Consider the following 21473-nt stretch of genomic DNA (forward strand, 5'->3'; position numbering starts at 1 on the left):
CGTAGGGTGATGGTCCAAAACACCCGAGGACAGAACAAAATGATCAGAAAGATCAGAAGATTTAGTCGAAAAGATGAACATTTAAATGAAACGCTAATGGCTTAATTTCAGATTTCTCTAAAAGGTCTGCGGGATGATGCTTGTAATTTGGTTGATATCAGTCATTTTGGTTTGAATATGCTGGGTCTATCAGACGCGTTTTGAAATTTCACCATCTTTGAGGATCGGTAGATCAAAATCATCGGTTACGAAAAATTAATGATTTAGTGAAAAGTTGAAACACCAGCAGAATTGCACATCGAACAACTCTCGGTAGCCAAAGGATGCGATAAGAATCTTCGATGAAACTTGCCAACTTGTCTGACTGACAAGTTTTTTCTGCCTGATGTCCAAGGTTCTTCCTTTTGCTCATTGTTCGAGGGAAACTCATTGAAATGAAAATCAATGTATGCATTTAACAAGTATCCATTAAAATTTACAGTATAATCAGTTCAGCGTAGGAGCTTTTATTATTTCCGCCTTTTGTTTTTTCCACGGTTTTACGTTCGAAATACCTTCATCAGGAGAATGCAGGTCAGCAGTCGCGTTGTACTTCTCTGCAGAATGCGCAGATGTTAATCGCACCAACCTTCATCCGACTTCCATTGATTCTGCAGTGCCTTTCTTCCTGTTCTTATACATTCTGAAATTGCTATTTTATCAAATTCGTCAAGCAGATTCTTGGATTGGGTGTGTCCAGTGAGAGACGTTCTTTGGTTATTACTTATTATCTTAACTTCTGTTCTAAGAATATCTCTGATAATTGCTATCCTGCAGAAGTATTTTTGGCACTTTACTTGCACTCCTTTACTTGCAGACATCCGCTTGTCATGTCCTGAAATCCTGTACGGATGGCATCGCTTTATATTGTAACGGGTTTAACGATTTTCTAAATCAGAAGTTCAAATTCAGTGATGGCTGCCTGGTTATCGGTCGTGATAACATATCTTTATTTTTGCATCCTCTGCTCTAATTCAAAAAGCATCTCTCAGAAAATTTTTGCAACTTTCTCACGTTCTAGATCCTTCAATGAACCAAGACACCTTTTGTGACTATAATTTTGGAATATTCCATAAGAGGATCAGAAGTTCTAACTCGAAGGCTCTTGTCCCTTGGAACAACGATGTATCATGTACATGTCCTCTCATCTAGGTGGTTCTGACCCCAGAAATTCTTCTTTACTTATGTTAATCTTGTTTAACTTCGCAATCGTTGTGATGGTTTGATGAACCGGGGTATCATTATTTTCTCCGTAATAGCTATAGAACATATTCGTTCACATCATATACGCAAGTTATCCGATGATCTTCCAAAGATGAAATATTGAATATTCTCTCATTCCGGTTAGACAAAATGTCAAGTTTATTTGCCGCTAATAGAAACAAAGAAACTTTAGCGATACGTCTGAGATAGCTGGATTCCCAAAATGCTTTTAGTAAATGTTTGTACTAGTGTAAAGGAAAAAAATGAAAATGTTGCCATTTGTTTTTCTTTATGTTCGAATATATAAACCTAATTGAAAAAATCGTGTTTATATAATGTGGAGAATACAGGACGAGTTATGATTTTTTTGCGACGTAGAGTATCAAGTTCTGACATACCGATCTGCTTTGCGTGTCACTCTGATCAAGGCTTACCTTTATTGCCTTTTCATTTTTTGAGACTTGACTACATTGAAAAAGCCCCGAAAGTTCGGTGTAGCAAGTATGAAAGTTCATCTCAGCTGAAGAAATCGGTTTTTCAATGACAATCTATGATATACAACGTGTTATTCTAGTCAAAAAGTACTTCCATTGTTTGCCCAAGTTTTTCCACAGTTGGAAGCGATTTTCGACGGCCTGACGGTAGCTAACTTGCCGTGTTCCGGCCACATAAAAGCGAAGAGTTGCGGGCGTCGCAATGTCATGGCAATGCTATACCAAGGTCGTGCCCCTTCTCTTTCCCCACACCCTCGCCCGATTCCTCCCGGGCCCCCGCAATAGTTTTCTGACATCATCCTCATTAAACTCTGCATATAACACTCCTTGACATCCAATAGAAAGTTTTAATTAGTAGCGCAATTTCCTTCAGCACCAGTTCATTAACGACATGCAAATTTGGCGCATACAAAACGGAAATCACGAGATTCTCTAATTGTTCTAGGCTGTCTTTCGGTATGGTACTTTCAGATGGGATATTTTCACAATGAGACGAAACAATGGAAAAGTGTAATTAATCATTTCGACGGGACGATGATGACAGCAGTTGGTTTGAATTGATCATCATCTTTCTCTTACCAAGTGTTAAAACGCAAAGAAACGAAGCGAGGAAGATCTTTGTTATAATAAAATAAAATCTTTTGTTGAAATTCACTTCTGATTAATTAAACAATAAATTCATTTTGAATGCTTGGCTTATTGTCCTGTGATTAGGATTTTCCGGATATTGCTCATCAAAACCTGGCCTTGTATTTTTTCCATAATTGAATGCGATTTCCACGACCATTTAAGTCTTTGTTTATGTTATTTCTCCATTGTGTTCAAAAAACAACTAAAATTGGTCATAGCCCAGCAAGCTTGACCATTTTTCCTAAAAGAAATTGCGATTTGTAATCCGTTGAATAATCATTACAACTGAAACTGATTTTGAAAATTAAATGGTATATTTTACACCTTTTTACTTCATGTTTTATAGATAATAAATTTTAGATTTATACATAAACTCAAATCTGCACATGTATGTACATACATAAACACGTGTACAGATTTAAGCATATCAATTCTCACATTCCAACGGCAATTCCAGCTTTTGCGATTTAAATAAATTTAGGCGGCCTCAGGCAGGCCTCGAGAAGCGACCACCTCGGGTGTTGGCAGTCTGGGTGCTTTCTACCGCTAGGTATCAATTCAGCATCCAAAGCATGCAGGTTCTCCATTCAAACCCTCACTTATTCTTAAATACATGCTTTCCTATTTATATGCCATTCATTCAATTAGGGTGGTGGAGTATTCCTCTTATTTTTTTATTGCATTTTTAGCGTCGGAGAGCAGGATCGCAGTGGTTGTCTGTAGATTGGGATGTCCTTTTTTCCCGAAATTGAAATGCTATTTTTGATCAATCATCAAATCTGTTCGAACAGACAGTCTGATTTTAAGAATTAAAAGAAAGAAATACTTATTTTAAAAAAATATATTAGCACAACGTCATAAATAAAATTTCCCCTCTATAATGAATTGCCGCGATATTTTATCCCATGGTTTAAGCCATTTTAAAATGTTTTACAAAATATGCCCTAACTTGACAAACCTGGTATTATTTCACTGAAATAAATTGCGATTTGCGATCAATCAATTTATTCGGCCTGAACAATCTGATTTTAATATTTAAAGGTTTGACTCTGAACTTTTATAATGCTAATTACGTATTAGAATAAAACGGTTTTCTTTTTTGTATAAAATTTGGAATACGTAGAACTAACTTAACGTAGTAACTTAACACGTAGAAAATGCATTAATCATCATTAAAAAATATATATTGTATTGTCATGTACATTATATTTCTTTCAACTGTCTTTATGCCGTCGTTAGCCATTATTCTAGTATATAGTCTTTGAATGTGTCGCACCAGCGGGCTTTCATCATTGGAGGAATCTCAATAATGGTATAATTGGAAATACTCAACAATTAATTGTTTATATTACATGAAAAATTTGATAGAGACCATCGAAGCATTTTTTTATAGTTACATAAATGGATATAGTTATTTTTGCGCAATGGTTGTGATTCAAGATTTAGATTTATGATTTATGATTCAAATATCATTTATATTTGAAGATAGATAATTAAAAGTGTCATTTCGTTAAAAGAAACCAACTTATTCCTTTAATCTTTATGGCAATTTTTAATGAATACGATGATAATAAATTCTCTTAATTCGGATCATACATCTTTCCGAATGAATGAACATGGTAATGCCCATCGGCAATTTATGCTCTAGAAGATCAACAAGCTAAGTCTGTATTTCCACTTTCTAAAAAAAAACCTATAATTTTTTCTCTCACGGAAATCTTCATTTGTTGAGGGTGGTACGTGGTAAAGGTATATGGTACAAGTAGATAATAATAATAAAATATTCAAGTGATTTTGTTTGATTGCGTATAATTGAATGACGTTTGTGAAATTCTGTTCTGATTCTTATTGGGCTTTACGATTTAACTTTTCCTCGTTAGACCTAGTCATCGGTTTATGTTCTTAATATTAAATTTAACAGCATTTATAACCATAAATTTTCAATACTAATACAAAATTATTGATTTTGTTTAAACGAAAATAATTTTTGTTTTATGACATTATTTGAGAATTTAGTACATTATTTACTGTACTGTTTTGTTATGGTGTTAAAAATTTTACAGTAACTCAAATTTGACACAAAAACGTTAAATTCAAAAAACTGAGTCGTCATAATTTTAGATTGTAATAATTTTCCAATTCGCTTCGCATTGAAAATAAAATATTTAAGACGATATTATGTATATGTAACTGTAATATATGCCTTTAGCCAGTGTGTAGGGATAAAAATATTGTTAGTTTGAAAAACTATGTTTTCTTACATATAAATATATAAATAAAATAAGTAATAATATTTAATAATCTCTTAGAGATCTCGGCTTCCTTATTAGAAATTGTAATTCCTTCAACATCTCAACTATAAAAAATATTTACTGCACTGTGGTTAGATCTGGTTAGGAGAATATTTTTCTTCCATCTGGTCACCATTACAGCAGCATTGAAAATATTCAAAATAATATTCTTAGGTATACCCATTTATAAAGTTGGCAACAGCCGACAATATTTTCAGTCGTGAATCAGTGATAAAAGACTTTAATTTAGCGTCCTTTGAATTCAGAAAATAACACGAATTTACCTTTATAAGTTAATTAAAGTTTTATAGACTTTTTACTTAACTCTCTAATATAAATTTTTATGTTCCACCGGTTACGACCAAAAATGTTAATCTATTTCATGTAAAATTTATCCGTACTATCTATATACTCTCGTTTCTCAAGATCCCACAGATCCCGCCATTACATTGAACAATCACAATATTGATTTATACAACTTTTACCTAATTTACTAGTAACATAGTAACCGTATTTTTAGTAACATGGCAAATATGTTACAATAAAAATAATATTATTGTGGGGAGTTTAGGGACGACAAAGAGCTGAATGTTTATTTGTTTCTTTATCAATGTTCTTCATTTCTTTCATAAGACAATTGTCTGCAAATATTTCTTTCAGATATATAGAGAGAGATAACCAATTTAAAGGAGATGGATTTATAAATTATTAATCCTTAGCATTTCCACAGAAGGGTTCAGGTCCTGCCAGCGGTGTAGCAGCTCCTTGCCTTGCAAGGGTGTCCGCTTTTTGTTGCCTTCCACTCCCATGTGTCCTGGGTCCCAGCAGAGGCTGACTTTGTTGTGTGTATCTAATATGTTTAATTTGGTTTTGCAGTTCAGCACCATCCTTGAACTAATGACATTTGTGCTTAGTGCTTTGTTGGCTGCTTGGCTGACATGATAGCTATGTTCTTGTTTTTGTACCCTTTATTATGGTTGAGATGAATACATCTCTCGATTGCGTGAATCTCAGCTTGGAAGATACTGATGTATTTTCTCATGGGTTCTGAGTGTTTGGTTCCAGGGCCTTCTTGTTTTGTAGATCCATCTGTGTACCAAAGGATGGCGCCATTCTTAAAGGTGTTTCCCTCTCGCTCCCATTCTTTTTTGGTACCTAGATTTATTTGGAAGTTTTGATTAAATTCAAACATCCTGTTCATGTCGTCTCTTGGAGCCATGAGCATCGGATGGTCTTTCATTATTTTGTTGCTGTCTCTCCATTTTAGTTTTATTCCTGTTGGAGGTTTCTCTTTGATAATGATAATGATGGTTTTCTCCGCTGTCCTCGTTATCATGTGATGTAAGGGGATCAATCTCAATATTTTTTCCTTGCTAATTGTGGGGCATGTTCAAAATTGGAAGGATGTTCAAATCTTCCTGTCCAAGGTGATTTTTTTTTTAAGCAGGAGTTTTAAACTATTTTTTAGCATTTCAGTTGAAATTAAAACAAATCATCCACTTCTACACAATTACAAGGTTTACAAAACAGTTTTCTTGGCCACGCGCTTCCATGTTTACAGGTCGACGCAGTGTTCCATTGGATTTCAAAAGGATAGTTTAAAACAATGCTAACGCTGTAACATTTGGAAATGTTTTGCTGTGTAAGAGTGTTATAGAAATCGTTTGGTAACAGACCCCATAATTGGCCGATTTATCCAGTAAGTTTAAATTGTGAGTTAAAGTTTGTTGGAAATATCCTTGAAACGATTTAATTCATTTTAGTTATTTCATTCAGGAACAAAAAAGACGAAAAATGGAGGCACTTTCTAAATTGAAAACGCCCTTAACTTAATTTAATTTCCTTTGAAAACAAACACTTTAGATTCGAGTGTTTGCAATGAGTTATTTGTTACATGAAACTCGCAATTAATTAACGTTTTAACGATTTTTTCTTGACAATGCTCATAATTAAAAAAATCTAACATCTAACTTTGTAGCAATGGAATCTATTTAAAATTCTGGCCGTCCAAATGTGAACTAATGTTCATTTAGGTCTGTTACACCATCCTCGTTTAAACTCAGTTTAGTAGTGAATCGAGTTCTATTTCCATTTTTCATTTTAACTTGAACCGAGTTCAAAAATGAACCTGTTTCACCCCTGAGCAGCCGTCAAGCGTAGGTTAAACCTAGTTCAGAGATAGACGACGTTCATTTACCTGTATTGTTAAAAATTGAACTTTTGATCAACAAAAGTTAAAAATATTGCAATCAGTCTTGTTCCCACGTTTCCATAAAAATTGATCAACTTTTTTCATGCAAATTATTGAATGTTCTTTTTTATTCATACCTTTTCAACAAGTCCGGCAAGAACTATTTATTTTACGTTATAACACAATGCTTTTTCTCTCGCGTATTTATTTATACTCATCAAGTCGAGTCACCATTAGGTCGCGAGTTCAGTAGAACGGCCCCTTCTTTGAACTTGGTTCAAATTATGAACACAGTTTAAACCGCGATTGGTGAAGCAAGCCTTTAGTGATAGATAACTAGGGAGGTGATTTATGTATATGTCTGCTGTTTTTAATATTTATTATTCTTTTATATTTTTTTAACCTCTACACCGTTTTTGAAACTTATTTCATGTTTCATGGTACTTAGAAGCAAACTGACGATTTTTATTTGACATATTTGTAAATATCAATGTATATTTATCAAGGATAATAAAAAGCTTTCCTTAAACCCCGAGTAGAGTAAAGGTTTTAACGGATAACTATCTAGATTTATCTCTTCCACCGCAACGAGAAGTGGGACTTGGATAGAATCCGTCCTTATCCTACAGTGAATGTTTTTCAAAAATTAAGTACGTCATTGTAAAACTCGAATTAAGATATTTAGCGTTAGAGAAAATGCAAAATAAATTATGGAAAATTCATACACTCGTGCACAATTCAAATTCATATTCATTATTCAACTAATTTGTGTAAATATGAAATTCTTTTAAAAAAATGCATATCTAAATGTTTTTCATTTTGTATATTTTTCTTTTTTACTTGCATATTTGTTTAAAAAAAATTTATATGTTTACAAACTTCATATTTTATTTCTCATAGAAATCCGGTCCCCAGTGATAACGTAGATCTTACTATCACATCGAGGAATCTTTATCAACACCTAAAGATTTCAAAAATTTACAAATTAATTTAATAATTATACGTCAACAAAGGAGATAGTATTAACACATGCATAACTAGCTATAGATATTTTCGTTTTGGGTTACTAATCAACTCATTATTTAAATAAAACATAGAGTGTTAATATACAATAAAAAAAGGCATCTCAATAAAGCATCTAATATTAGAAACGTGGGTCATGATCCAACTATTCCTTTTTTTAATGGCAACATTTTATATCTTTTGAGAGAAAAAATCAAAGTAATCACTTCATAAAAAACATTTTAACGAGCGAAATAGCCCCGGTTTGTGAAATGGTTTTGTTTTTCATGTTATTTAGCTTGTAATAAATAATATTGACTGCACTGACTGGCTTATTTTGTTCCAGGTAAGACAACTTTTCGAAAGATTGATGAATATGCGAAAAGGAATTTCTACAATGTAAGTCCTCACCCTTTCTTCAATCCCCCCTTTTGGTGCATTGCATATGGCTTAAAGATAACAATCTGCATAAGCCGTCTGTTATACAACACCTCATGAAGATGGGTTGTTTTTCTTGATTTTTTTTTCTTTTTTAATCATTTCTAAGAAGAGAACGGTATGAATCTTTGCAAGATCCACAGCAACAAGAGAACCCATGAAGAAGCACTTTTTTAATATGTAAACAGCTCCCCTCTTCATGATTTTCAACGGTTGGTCTTAAGAAAATAAAAAGAAGCATGGGATTTTGTGATGTATATAAATGTTAACTCGTTTAGATGATCTAGAGAATATACTTCCCATGATAGGAACGGCATGTCACGACCGTCCAATTATTTTTAGCTTGTTTTCTCGGCTTAAATAATGTTAACATGGACAAATACTGGTTCAGTTTCAAATAAAATCTAACCGTTTCCTTCTAAATCTTTAGCACTAATCTCGAGCCATTTTTCTAATGGTTGTGTTGTTTGGAACACTTCCAAATTGTAAACAAATTATAGTCTAGTTTTATTTTATAAAATGTGTCATGTTTTTTTTACAAAATGCTAAAATCAATAGGAACTTGATATCGACCGTTGTCATCTAGTTTCCGAAAGCTTCCATTGAATAAATCGGAGTGCACTTAACTTTTACAACAGGTATATGCTTTTTCCTCAAAGTACCTAAGCTCGATTCATTTTGTCTTAGAGAAAAATTTCCCAAAGGAAGATTTAAAAAATTGAGGGAAAACTTAAATATATTTATTTGTATATTTTTATTTTATTTTTTATTGGTAATTTAATATTCAAACCATAAAGTAAATAGTTTTATGAAGTCGAATATAATTAGACACTTTCACATACACGCGACCATAAACTTGTACTCATTCTCTCAGAATTACAGGCTAATGCTTTCACGAACACAAGATCACTCACTATCAAACAACTTCAATCCATCATGTGAACACACTCATTCAATACACTCAAAAAAACCACACACTCACTCAATTACAAATACACAGCACACAAACGCCATTCACACATACATTATTATTACCACTCACTCGCGTAAATACAAAATATCCTTAAATAAAGAAACACACAAATAAACCAAGAATACTATATAGATAGGCATAATTTTATTGGTAAACGTGTACATAATTACCGAAGAATTAATTTACATAACATTATAGCACGGATAGAAAATCCGACTGCCGGAAGGTTGTTGCCAAAATAAATGATTCTTCTTTGTAACGGTAACTTTTTTTTAAAATTTATAAACCAAGAATTATGCTCGCTCATTTTCTTACAACCACACGATAAACAAAGAACTGCACACACAAACGCATGGTCACAAACTAGCTCACTCACTCCCACCATGTACAGCCAAACACACACCCGCTCCCTCACATAAGCACGCAGATACACACAGCCCAGATATGTATCTGTAATATCTGGCCAATGATAGTTATCATTTTAACAATCATGCAGACAAATTAGGCAAATAAATATAAATCTTTTTTGTTTAATCATTAGGATGTGATAATATTGTAAAAATACTGTAAAATTAAATAATAGTATTGTAAATGATATTAAATAAATAATAATAACTAAATAATACTAAAGTAATAAAAAAATATGATGGACTTGTCGAAAGAAAAATAGTCGTGTATAAAGTAGGAATATAATCTAGACCAAACAAAACAAATATGCAGATTCTGAGAACAAAATTGCGTTTCTAATTAATGCGATATTCAATTCAGAATTGACCTTTGATTGATACAAATTTGATAGGTCGTGTAAAACAAGCCGCAATCAATCGACTGTATTTTCTCCATTCTACACTTCGCTTACCAAAGCGGTATTTGTAAAAGTTGAAACCGAATATTTACGATTTCAATTTTCAAAGGATTGATTCATCGACCAAGTTTTCAAACCGGAAAATCTACCGAATAAATGAAAATGTATACACAAAAATATATATTTCTTTCGGAATTATAAAAATTATTCAACGGATTAATTATACAATCAGTTTTTACGTATATATTTCAAGTAATTCTGTAAAGGTTTTTTTAAAATTTGTTTATTCGTTTGGATGTATTAGGTGGAAGGCAATTTCCAATCCTTAGTAATTATGTTACGATATGCTAATTCACCATGTTGTCCATAGACAAAAATGGCAGCCATATTCGTATTTCCTGTTTTATGTATTTATTTTTCAAATTCACGTAGAGATTAGTATGTTGTGGTGAATAAGTTGTTTCAATTTTTAAATACTTGTTTACTTAATAGATTATATATTAGCACAAGTAAAATTCTCGCTCATCCTTGGAGGCGTAATCTTATTTGTTGTCGCCCGATCAAGGTCAAGAGCCGGCAGAGATTCATGTGCTGTTTTTATCCGACGGTTTTTTTCGATTTATCGTATCAGAACTTTCTCACCTTATCAGAGTAAATTGACACACAGAGAAAGAATCTTTTTTAAGCAAGATGAACAGGCATATAGTTTTGTGAGAGACAAACAAGATACAACATTCAGACATGCTTTTCAAGCATTTCATACACCTGTAAAACGTGTTTACTCTAGGAAACTATTTTGTTCGGAAACCATTGATTGCAGTTTTGCTTTGGATTTCCACGTATAACCCGCTTTATCCCGAGAATTATCTCTATTAGTTTGGAAGGAGGTGGAAAACGTGTTAGTGGTGGGGAAAGGCAAGGTCAGATAGTGTTGGGGATACGCTAGAATGAATTCCGTGACTTAGGCTTTTACAAGGACTTTTCCAAAGCCGGCCTAACGAATCGTACTCAACAATAACTTTAGCTCGAAAACGAGTCGAGGAGGATGTGAAGATCACATCAGGCCCGTTGTGGGGATAGAAATTCTCCAACCATATACCAAATCTTCCGTACCTAGACCACCTTCAAAACCCTTTCACATCCTTGGGGGTTTTTACATCTGCAATATTTCAGACGTAAAGAAGTATATTTTCGACATCAACAACATGGTTTCTAGTCGATCTTTTGATGAGTAGATGCCAGTTAGTCTGCACTGACATACCGTTGCGTAACATTTTAGGGTCCGAGTTCAATCACAGCCTACTCATTTATATATGACATTGAACATATCAGATTAGAAGTAGATTTGTCCATTCCATTCCTACTTAAGAATTTTTGAATTAGTGCAATTAAAAAGGTTATTAAAATCTTATTTTTAAAATAAAAATACCTGGCTCAAAATCTCCAAATATAAAGATATGTATTTAAAAAAATAAATATCAATTAGCAGATAAAATTTTTTGAGATTCCCCATTATTTCATTTTTCTCCCCAAATTACAAAAAGACATTAATTACACTTCTTCACTAGAAACAATTTGAACCTACATAATAGACTGTATTTCACAATTCCCTTTAACTATAGTCGAAAATGTTTAACCAAAATGCATTCAATTGTAAGATTTTTTATGAGGTCTGCAGAGTCAATGATCCGTAGTGGGTCGTTTCTGAACATTTTGATCGGTCAGAAGTGTTTCGGGTTTTCGCTATCATCAGTGGTTGGCCAGGGATTAAGCAATACAAAACCGCCACTGAAAATGGGGCGAAGCCGAAACGCGTCTGAAAGACCAAAACACTCGGATTAGGCAGATCAAACTTATCGGAAACTACCGTACCAAAGGATACAAATATATGTAGTTAGATAGTTTCCGATAACCTTGCTATTTTGGACGCGTTTTAGAAATTTCGACCTCTTCAGCGTTTTGTCAGGGTTATAAACTGGGCAAAGCAATACAAACACTCTATCCTGAAGATGGTGAAAAGCCGAAAGAAAACCAGGAACAGCAAGAGTAGGCAGTTCAAAATAATCGCACTGCTAGATTAAAGACGAAACTATTATTTATTAAGTCAAAAGAAGAAAAAATAAATGAAACAAGATATTTATAAATGAAAAAATAAAACATATGAAACTAGATTGTTTTCAATAATAATCAATGGAATGAAAAAGTCTTAAAAAGACCGTGATGTAAGTGAGGCGTGTGGGATCCACTCCTACAACTGCTAGGACCCAATCTAATTACCCTCTAATCGTGGTAAAGCCGTATAATTTCTGGCATTATTTACCTCTGATGAAAATATTAAACGGATGTAATTTATAAACATTAAACATCAATTTGACTAAAAGTGAAAAAAATAAAAAGGATTACATGAATTGTTTAAAAGTTTCAAACGTTTATGTTATTTAATCATTTCATGTCTTCATAACGAATGTTCCCTCTCGTCTATTTAAATTTTAAACTAATATTTATCTTCACATCAACATTTACACAGAACTATTGTTGAATAATAATAATGTTGGTAACAAAAATACTCCACTAAGAAGTACTCTCGCCGGAAATAAATAGAAAATACGTCAAAAAGTATACATTAATTACGCACTTTATTAGGTAAGAAATGAATGATATTTTGTTGTAAATACAGGGTATCCTTTTTAGATGGCCCGGCTGAATTTCTCTTGAACCAATGACGCTATAAAAAATAAAATAAAATAAATACATGTTTAATATTTTTTAGTCTAAAATTTCTACCTTTTTTTGTAGAAAAATTGTATAGGGTTGTTCAGACCCAGTACAACTTCAAAATTTCAAATACGATCCTAGACTTTTAATACGACACATCATTTTAAAGAATTTTTTTACGCTGAAAACAAATTTAAAAATTGGTCAAAAAATTACGAAGCTATGGCAAAAAGTTTGAAAAACTTTGGTTTGCTATTTATTAATTACATTTCATTTTTTAACTGCCTGCCTTGCGTAAAGAAGCAAAGATTTGCTCTTTTTAACTACACTTCGCCATATAATGTATCAGGATGTATAGGTTCGTATTTGAACTTTAAACCAGTCTAAAAAAAAAAAATTTTATAGCATCATTGGTTCAAGAGGGAGACATAGCTGGGCCATCTAAAAAGCATTGTACACCAAGCCGACAGAGTACGATTATTTTTTTAAATTACAAGGGTATTCGACAGCTAGGCCATTTCATGCGAAATATAACAATACACATATTCAGTACGCATTAACACGAATAAATACATTGACATCTATGTTCATTGCGCTCATTACGTTTAGTAGTGTAGATGGAGTACTCAATATTCCTCCATCGACCTGCACACAATAACAAACTAACAAATCTAATTGGGGTCGATGGGGTATTTTTTGATAAATATTCCGCCTTCGACCTAAGTCACGCATGCAGCTCGAGGAGCGATGGAGATACTATTTCACCATAACCCCGTCCCCATTCACACTAATACATACACTCACTTATACAAAACACATATTTTGAAGGCTATATACAATAAAAAATTCCTAATTCCCCTAAAAACCGGAACATGAGACCCTCTAGATTTATGCCGTACAACAGGAATTTCTCAATATTCATTATTATCATTTGGACCTTTTTAATACCATGAACGAGAGGATTTTGAAATGTAAATAATTATAAAGAGTGTCCGCCACGAGAAACCGGTTTTCTCCTTTATTTTCCTTTAAATTGTATTGGAAATATTAGAAAAAATTCCCGTGAAAACATTTTCTTGATTAAAATTTATAAAACGATAATTCAGTCCATGTTTCGTGCATAATCATATTATTCACTTTTTAATTCAACGTCTTATTTGATGGATTTGGTTTTAAAAGTGTGATAGAAGGTTCCTGATCATCGTGTTCTGGGTAGTTGCTGTTATTGTAAGTTTGTAAAATGGTAAACAAAGTTAGTCACAAAAAAGGGAAAAACGCTGAAGTGAGTTTCAATAGGCAGATATTCGCTAGTGTAGCCTGGCAATTGGGTTTTCACAATCTTCAATCATTGGCCTTAGTATTATTTGATCAATCGTGCCCTTTTATACGTTCGGTAAGCCAGAAGGGACGTACAAAACATAGGCATAGTGTTGAGATGGGTCTAATTAACAGGCCATCCTCGCTAGTATAGTCCGACGGTTTTCACAATGTTCGGTATTGGCCTGGGTGTTATTTGGTCAATTTTGTTCTTTCAAGTGAAGGGTATAAAAAACGAAATACCGAAAACGGACAAACTGCTGAAATGAGATCTAACTGGTGATTTTCGCCGATATTGCATTTCGGCGTTTACAATCTTCAGTGATTGGTCTATGTATTATTTGGGCAAACGTGTCCTTTTAGGTTTGTAAAGTAGGAAAGGGTATAGAAAATCATAGTTACAAATAAGGGAAATATGCTAAAAAGTGATAAAACAATTAGATTTTCGCAGATATTGCATTTCCGCTTTTACAGTATTCAGTGATTTGTCTGTGTTATTTGGGCAAATGTCCTTTTTTTTATACGTCGTAAAGTCGGAGGGGCTAGGCACATTGTTGAAACAGGTCTGATTAACAGGCAATGGTATAGCCAGATGCGTTTCGGTTTTCATAAATTTCTCTGGTGGGTCTGTTTTATGTTATCAATCAAACATTTAAATCCGGGGTGGCGTGTTCTAATCTCTCAAATTAAAATTCCACCGTCTCCACCTTGTCATTTTTAGTTATTGACAAAACAAGTATGGTAATTAAGAATTACGGTGTGGGAGTGGCTAATGAGTTTATAATGAATGTGGTAGACCCATTAGAGGATCTGCCCACCGCTGCCAAAAGGAACAGTCATAAACAGAAGACTTGTAACGATATCCTCTTCTGTGCATAAATTATAAAGCGATGATGTGATCTTGACAACGTCATATTTAATGAAACGTCAGAAATGGGTTCGCGTCAAATCCCATCAGTAAATCCTTAATTTAGATGTATGCCATTTTTGGTTTTGGTTAAATGATCCTGACCGTCCTGGCCACGAGAGATGAAAGACCTTGAGGCTATTTGTTAAGATTTATTCAAAAGACCGGTTATCGATTTAAAAATTAAACATTTAACGTTTATTCTTAAATTTTAGTATTGAAAAATTGTAGGTAATGTTTTATCTCGGATTTCACCTAGGCATAATTAGATCCCTGTAACTTTTAAACTTCAATATAAACTGTGTTTAAAAAAGGGTTTTGATATACTTACAAAGTAAAAAGCCTGGAGGACCCAACAAAAGATGAAAATTCTCTAAAAACCGCTCACAATTATTTTATTTGTATTACAAAGGGGAAATTAGTTAATAATACTGTTATATAATATAAACAGCAATTCAATGCTAGCATTATAATGTCCTTTGTTCTCTCAATTTGGCATTTTCTTCGTTCCACTTACCTCCAAAATTTTCCTTAAATTTACTTTGAAAATCTCCTCGATTTATGAACGATTGACTCATTGAATTGAATAGAATGAGTACAATAAAACACTAAGCATAAAATTTTTAATCAGTCTTTGAATAATGAAAATTAGATTAAAATAAGAAGAATAGACAAAACCCGTAAAATTTCTATCGCCTTGTAAACGTTTAAATAAAATTTCGTCAACAATATCCAGCCGGCTGATAGTGTGCGCTAAAACAGTCGGTGAAGGGTTCTCATTTCTAGAATGTCAAGGAGAAAACTTGTATCGTACAGAAAAATGTCCCATTAATTTAATGTTACATTATTATTAATAAGATGCCGTTTCACCTGTTTTTCTATATTTTGAAGCTATTTTGATCGGGCGCCGAACGTTTGTCCGCTTGTTCTCGCTATTTTGCCCGTCAGAAGGTTATCTACAAGATACCAACTTGATTGGCCGGATCTGTGCATCTTTCTCGCGTGCTTGTCCTTGCTTGGGCTTACGAAGTCCTTTCAGAACGTCATGTTGAAGATTTATGTCTGATTTGCTACGAGTTCTTGGTTTTTCTTTTTGAGGTTTGCTATGTAGTTTCCATTTCCCTAAAATAATTTGATGGGTGTTATTTAGTCTGTCTTTTAAGTTTTTTAGCTCTACGCGATAACTAAAATGAACTTTCGCTATGCAAAATGTTTCAGTTCGTTTTTCATCTGTTAATTTTAACCTTAAAGCATTTTTCATCAATCGTCAAACGTTAGTCCGCATGTTCTCGCTGTTTCTGTCGTCGTGAACTTTATTGGTTGGATCAGTGCGTTTTTCCGTGTACACTTAGCCGAATTTCTATCTAGGCGAGTAAAATACAACCACAACTTGTTCTTTGGTGCCTACATGATGTTTCTTAAAATAACAATTCGGATTTTGGATTAACTTCACTGATGAAAGAACTCAAGTGCACACTAGGCAATAGGCCATTAATATGAGCTAAAAACTATAGTTTTGGGTTGATCCTGACGAGGACTAGTGGTGCTAAGGGGGAAGTTTGCAAATTTTAACTCATTTTTATTTTGATAATATGAATTCGATAATGAACATTTAAAAGCGATCAAAGGTAAAAAAGAATCAATATCGGTTATATATCAAAGTATCGTACTTCGATGGTATCGAGTTATCTTAGTATCCCGAACCGGAGGATGGTCCTATGTGTACGTTGCGATATGAAATAGCTTGTTTTTATCCCTCACGTTTAATAATAGAAAGAATGCACGACTCGCCTCGATTAATAATTGAGTAAATATAACTCGAGTCGTTTCCTTCCCCCGTTTACTCTTTGGTTGTAAAGAGATGACCTATCCGCCGGAAGGAACTGTACAGCGCGCTGGAAACAAATACCTTTTTTCCCCTCTGCCCTTGACTCTCTTTAGAACCAATTGTTTTTGCGATATTTCATATCTTAGAAAGATAACAAGTAAAACAACGCGGTGTTTATTGAAAGAAAATCTTTCAAACACACTCTATGCTTAAGACTAAGGGTTGAAAGTATTTACATGAGGGGTTTTGCTGATTCAGTAGGTGATAAATGAGAGACCCGCTTGACCTAGCCGACTCTCAGGTTTGATATATGCCAGACCCCGACTTTAACTTGGATCACACTCGGACACAGGCTCAAGTAATTTAACTTATTTTCCTGTGCAAACCACAGTTTAAAAATCACCCAACCATCTTAATATGAAAACGATTCACTATTTTAAATTTAAAAAAAGTTTAATTAAACAACGAGTGAAATTTCTAAACTTTGTGGCTGTGAACTTTCAACTGTTTTCTCTGATGATCGGTGTTTAGCTAAAATAAAAACCTAACTAATTTTTTTCTTTAAATTTCGAATTTTCATCTATATATAGAGGAATTTGAGTTCATTTAAATATTTGTATAATATTTTATTTATAGCACAAGCGGAAAAAATCCGTTATGCATCTTGCTTCTAATCGAAAAATGTAGGGGCACAAAAATTGTGCTTTTCTTCTAAAAACCTACCTAGGCAGTAAGAGTAAACAATCAACCTGGGGAGTTATTTTCATTATTTTTCATTTGATTTGTCATTTGGTTCAAATTAAATTTATTATTCATGTACAAGATTGAATAGAGGACCGCGGTATCCGCGTGACTAGGTCGTCAGAATCGTATTTGACATACTAGTGGTTCTTGGTTCGAATCCTGGCATAGCCCATGAAATTTAATAATATTATATATTAATGGTTCCGATCCTTCGTCCTCGACACCAATTGGATAGTAGGACGTTAAGCCCTTAAGGAATTATTTACAAGATGAGTAAATTGAATAAACTCGTTGACTTACACAAAATAATTTAGTTCAATTTTAAACAGTACATCAAGTTTGAATTATAATACAGTAATTTAGAACGTGAAAATTGGGCTGAAAATACGGATGACAAACTTAACTTAATTTATTCATATTGTGTTAATTATATTTGTAATTAAATTCAACCGTAGTTTTGATCTTATTTTTATTGGTAAGAGGCTAGATTATAATTTTTTTTTTTTTAATTGTACATTTTAAAACGACTTTAATTGTTTGTGTATTTTTGTGTGTAAGTGAGTAAATAAGGAAGTTAGTGAGTGAGTTTGTGAGAATGAGTGGAGTGATTGTGTGAAGGAGTGAGTGATTGTGAGAGTAAGTTTGTTAGAGTGAGTGAGCGATTGTGTGCATGAGAGTGAGTGATTGTAAAAGTGAGTGAGCAAGTTTGTGATCGTGAGAGTGAGTGATTGTAAAAGTGAGTAAGTTTGTGATAGTGAGAGTGAGTGATTATGTGAATTAGTGAGTGGTTGCGTTGAATGAGAGAGAGTCTCAAATGTAATTGAACGTGGGGGATGTAAAAACCATCCATTTGAGGGATCTTTTTCTAGGTATTCCGTACTTTATTGTAAATTTTTTTAAATTTATTTATCTGTGCTTATGACTGTAATGTAAGTTTATTTATATAGTCAAACTACATCGAATTCAATTGATACAAAGGGATAGTGGGGGTTTAAAATCTATAAAGTATTTTTAAGTAGAATTAAAAGTGTTTTTGTGTTTTTTTAATGTTGCTAATTGTTGAATTTTGTATTGTAATTTTTTGCTTTTTTATAGTAAATATTTTATAATTTTTATGATAAGTTATAATCATTATAAACTTTAAACAAACTTAACTGATATTTCTTGCTTGCAGTAATATACAATGGGATAAAAAAGAGCTATTACGGCTCTTATTTAATTAAAGGAGATGTGCAAAAGTGGGATTATTCTTAAAGGATCAATAGGTTAAATGACTTGAGAGAAGGTCGCGCGACCGTATGAAATAATCAACGTATTGATTAGAAATAAGGAACGGGTAAACGTAAGGTCATTGCCATCCGTCAACCCTTTCGCAGCAATACAAACAGACCTGGGGCACGATATTCGAAAGCCCCCCCCGACCAAAAAACATGGTCGTTCAAGTCGCGAGAACTTCCCACTCGGCTCCTGAAATAACCGAAGAACTAGTGTTTTTCCCTTCTTCCGTTTAATCAAAAGATGCGCAGAGGAGGTGGGTTCACTTTCGCTTCTTTTAAGAGTTGGCAGATCGTCATGTAACCTTCAGACGTCTTCACTGTCACTTTGCCACTTTAAATATATCAGGCTTGGATCTTGTGTTTATACGTTTGCGACTGCAATTTCGGCCAAAAGTTATCTTAATCTATAGATACATATGTACATACCAGAACTATATTTGTTCGACTTTGAAATTCCTAATTATTTACAGAGATAATTGAATTACAAACCTAAAAGTGTAACTTACATAAATATCAAAAATTAGAAGGCTAATCAAATCCATTTTTAGTACTGTCTTTAGGATATTACAGTATAAAAATATTTTATATTTGCTTTAGAATATTGCTGTAGTAATATAAAAAAAGTAGAACTATATTTATTCAACTTGGAAATTCCTAATTATTTACACAGATAATTGAACTAAAAACCTAAAAATGTTACTTATATAAATATCAAAAATTAGAAAGTTAATAAAATCTATTTTGTAATGCTGTATTTAGAAAATTATAGTACAAATAACTTTTATATTTGTTTTAGAATATTGCTATAGTAATATAAAAAAGTTTTAATAGATTTTTCCATTATTTTAATTGATTTATGAGCTCTATTGATTTTTCTTTAATTTCAGTGTCAATTTTCTCCCGTTTTCACGTGATAGTTAACTTTGCGAAATTAATGATGTTCGTTAATTATTATATCTTTCGAAATTTCTAGTTGTTACAGTATAACAACTGTACAACATTTATAATACAATGAAAAACGAGAAGTAAGCTTTCATTGATTATTATGTACCTCTGTATTTCGGTAAAAAAAAAATTTCATGATTCCTTATGATAGTTTCTTTTAGGGAGTTTTAATTAACATTTTTCGTGCACCTATCTATTTTTTCATTTTCCAAATTTTAAAGTTTTACAGTATAATAGCAAATATTATAGATGGAAAAACTTAAAGGACATAGTAAGTTATACATAAAAATGTCAATTTTAAGGTACATAACAGCTAGATTTGTCTAAAAAAACAATCTATTTTACTTTCTGTTAGACAATTTTGAAAGCCAGAAAAAAAACTTTATTTATGGTGTGGGATACACTTTTGTTTAAGAGCAACATAATAAATTACAAGAAATTAACAACTTTTCTAGCGTTTATAGAGTCTGCTATAAAGAGGGTGCATAATCATGGTTATTGAAATAAAACAAAATAGTGAAAATAGATTAAAAGGCTTAAAAAGAAAACTTAGAAAAAAATTTCAGAAAAGTTAAGGACAAACTTTGTGCGTCTGATTTTGATCCTAATCATAACAATAGACGCTTAGATAGTAATAGTTTTTTCTTCTTTTTTAAATATTTGAGGCAATTTGTTGAAAACTTTGCACTTTGTAATGAGAAAGGAGTTATGAAAAAACGACGTTTCGAATTTTGGGGTCTAAAGGTTGGATTGGAACAATAGGAACAAGATAAACGTGGTATGCTTTGGTTATGTAAGGAAAAGAATATGGTGAAAATGAAAATTTAATATGATGAAGATAGTTAATACCTTAATTTATTGTCGTAGAGTTTTGGTCGTTGAAGTTTGGATGGAACATATTTATTTCTACTTGAACGGGGTTTATGTAAACAATTTCCTCCATTTTAAAATGTTTTATAAGTGTTTCAAAATTTTAAAAACAGTCGATTATTTGCTTTTATAAAATTATTAAATGTACTTGATCTGTCCATTTATTTATTTGCTCTTTTTCGAAATTTTAAATATTTACAGTATAATAGCAAATGTGGTAAGAAGATAAACTAAAAGTACATTCATCGTAAGCCACATATAAAAATAAGAATTTTATGGGATACCCTCATAACAACGAGATTAACGTAGAAACATTATATTTTATTTTTCCATTTGTAAAATTGTTTTATGTGAGTTTTCATGATGATGTCGTGAATTCATCCTCTTCTTTTTTCTCGGTCTATATTTTTTCCATTTTTCTTATGATAATTTCTTTTATTGAATCATTTAACAAATGTGATCTATCCATCTATTTACTTATTCTTGTTCGCAATTTAAATGCTCAGTACGCAATCGGCAAATATATTAGAATGCAAAACTAAAAGTTCGCAGTAAGATATACACAAAAATATTAAAATAATATATATTATTTTTTCTTTATTTATTTTTCATTGTGATACCAGCAACAATCTCCGGCAGACGGTCTTAATCCATGCTTGTATATACTTATAAATTTATTTCTGTGTTGTAGTCCTTTTTCTTTTGTTGTAAGTAAAAGTATCTATCTTATAAACATACATAAAAATTTTAAGGTATGCATTCATAACAACGGGATTAATGTAGAAACAGTAGACTTAAATTCCA

The 21473-nt window shown here is 32.6% G+C and overlaps 1 protein-coding gene and 1 long non-coding RNA gene across 3 annotated transcripts in view; one reads left to right on the top strand and one right to left on the bottom strand.

The window, feature by feature from the left end:
* LOC106665686 (retinoic acid receptor RXR-like) overlaps positions 1–21473 on the top strand; it is a 55305-nt gene that overhangs the window by 12161 nt on the left and 21671 nt on the right. The window lies entirely within an intron of this gene.
* LOC106665687 lies at positions 15615–16228 on the bottom strand. The gene is made up of 2 exons (XR_001340333.1): positions 15876–16228; positions 15615–15787 (listed from the first exon to the last, which is right to left on the bottom strand). It is a non-coding gene; the product is annotated as an uncharacterized LOC106665687 (long non-coding RNA).

Source organism: Cimex lectularius, unplaced genomic scaffold (assembly GCF_000648675.2).
Source record: "Cimex lectularius strain Harlan isolate CLEC.00 unplaced genomic scaffold, Clec_2.1 scaffold83, whole genome shotgun sequence".
In the NCBI taxonomy this organism is placed as follows: Eukaryota; Metazoa; Arthropoda; class Insecta; order Hemiptera; family Cimicidae; genus Cimex; species Cimex lectularius.